General features: G+C 46.7%; 1 pseudogene; it reads left to right on the top strand.

Annotated features, from left to right (window-relative positions):
- On the top strand, positions 1-2,112 carry LOC101824638 (annotated as a pseudogene).
- Positions 2,113-2,423: the final 311 nt, after the last annotated feature.

The following is a 2,423-nucleotide window of genomic DNA, read 5'->3' as shown; positions in this document are numbered from 1 at the left end:
ATGTCGTGTGTCTCCCCATCCTATTCAGCTGTGTCAGTCAGAAGAACACATCTGGCTCCCGTCACTCAGTCTTGGGCTGGAAAGAGAAGCAGAAATGTCACTCATAGATTTTTTTCCCTTTTCCTCCTTTTTTTTTTTTTTTTTTGGTTTTGTTTTGTTTTTGGAGGCTGTCCTGGAACTAGCTCTTGTAGACCAGGCTGGTCTCGAACTCACAGAGATTCGCCTGCCTCTGCCTCCCAAGTGCTAGGATTAAAGGCATGCACTACCACCACCCGTGTATGTGTTCATGTGTGTGTTCATGTGTGTATGTGTTCACATGTGTATATGAGTTCATGTGTGCACATGTGTGTGCAGATGTTTATGGAGACCAGAGATCAATGCCAGAGGTCTTCCTCGGTTGCTCTCCTTCTTACTTTCAGAGCTAGGGGCTCACAAACTAGGTAGTGTAGCGTGCTCCAAGGATCCCTGTCTGTCTTTCCAGGGCTGGTGAGAACCTATTTCCTGGTTCCTAAGTGAATTTCTCACTGTGTTCTCACATGGTGAGAAGGACAAAGGGCCCCCTGGGGTCACTCTCACAAGCACAAGCCCCAGGACTCTCCTGACCTCATCACTTTTCAAAGGCCACATCTCAGTTGGGCATGGAGGTGTTGCCTTTCATCCCAGCAGTTAGGAGGCTAAGGCAGGAGGACTGCCAAAAATTTGAGGCCAGCCTGAGCTACACAGCAAATGTTAGACTACAGTGTGAGACTTGTCACACACACATTGTCTCACACACACACACACACACACACACACACACACACACACACACCCTATAACTCATAACTCACAAAAGTCCCAGATTCATGAATAATTTCATAAAAATATGTCTTTTGAATCAGGAACCAGACTCACTCTCTGCTATTCACGTTGGCACTGAAGTTGGTATTCACAAATTGCAAACTGTCACTCCCTGCCACACCTGGCTTATCTGCCTTCAGTGAGTTTAACTTTGCTCTCACTCTGTAATGTGCCTTTACTCTAGGTTTCTCCTGGTCACCTGTGCTAACCATATCTACACTAACAGCTCCTCAGAGTCACAGGGGCTGGCACGTTGAAACCCTGGTGTACTGTCGTGGACATGATAGAATCTGCAATATGTGTATTGGGAGATGTTGAAGATGACTCTGTTAGCATTTAAGAAATAAATCACAGCCAGGCAGTGGTGGCACATACCTTTAATCCCAGCACTCAGGAGGCAGAAGCAGGCAGATCTATGTGAGTTCAAGGTCAGCCTGGTCTATAGATCCAGTGCTAGGACGAACTCCAAAGCTACACAGAGAATCCCTGTCTTGGAAAAGAAAGAAAGGAAGGAAGAAGGGAAGGAAGGAAGAAAAGAAGGAAAGAAGGAAGGAAGGAAGAAAGAAAGATATCACTAACCTCTTCATAAAGTAAAGGTTTATCTGAATCAGACTGGCTCTGCAGTTAAGAGCACTTACTGCTCTTCCAGAGGATTCAGGTTCAGTTCCCAGCACCCACTACAGGTAGCTCCCAACCCTCTGTAACTCCAGCTTCAGGGGAGCTGACACCCCCTGCTGGCCTCTATAGGCACTGCACACACATGCAAACACACACTTAAAAATAATAAAAGTAAGTCCTTTTAAAAGAATGAAACAGCTTTTCCGGTGGCAGGTCGCGCATTTAGGAGCTCATGTTCAGAGTGGCAGCCATACCGTCTAAGGGTCCGCTTCAGTCTGTGCAGGTCTTCAAATGCAAGAAGACGGCCACAGCCCTGGTGCACTGTAAATGGGGAAACAGGCTCGTCAAGGTGAACGGATATCCCCTGGAGATGATCGAGCCATGCATGCTGCAGTACAGGTTACTGGAGCCCGTTCTCCTCCTGGACAAGGAGGATTTTCTGTAGTTGTTATCCGGGTCTGTTTGAAGGGTGGTGGTCACCTGGCCCAGATTTATGCTATCTGACACTATGTGGATGAGGCCTCTAAAAAGGAGATCAAAGATATTCTCATCCAATATGATCGGACCCTGCTTGTAGTTGATCCTAGTCGCTGTGAGTCCTGAAACTTCGTAGTTCCTGGAGCCCACGCTCGATACCAGAAATCCTACCGATGAACCCATTTCAAGGATCAAGGTTACCTTTGTAAAAAAAACATCCTAGGGCCTTAAAAACAAAAAACAAAACAAAAACGAAACAAGCCAGGTGGTGGTGGCACTTGCCTTTAATCCCAGCACTAGGGAGGTAGGCAGATCTCTATGAGTTCTAGGCCTGTCTGGTCTACAAAGTGAGTCCCAGGATAACCAAGACCACACAGAGAAACCCTGTCTCAAACCCACCCCCGGTCCCCCAAAAAAGAAAAGAATGAAACAAAGCGTTTTTCTGTACTTATGTCTGGAGCCACATGGAAGAAAGGAGATTGATAGCA

The sequence above is a fragment of the Mesocricetus auratus genome, unplaced genomic scaffold, assembly GCF_017639785.1.
Source record: "Mesocricetus auratus isolate SY011 unplaced genomic scaffold, BCM_Maur_2.0 Super-Scaffold_100014, whole genome shotgun sequence".
Classification (NCBI taxonomy): Eukaryota; Metazoa; Chordata; class Mammalia; order Rodentia; family Cricetidae; genus Mesocricetus; species Mesocricetus auratus.
This window is presented reverse-complemented; position numbering and strand designations above follow the sequence as displayed.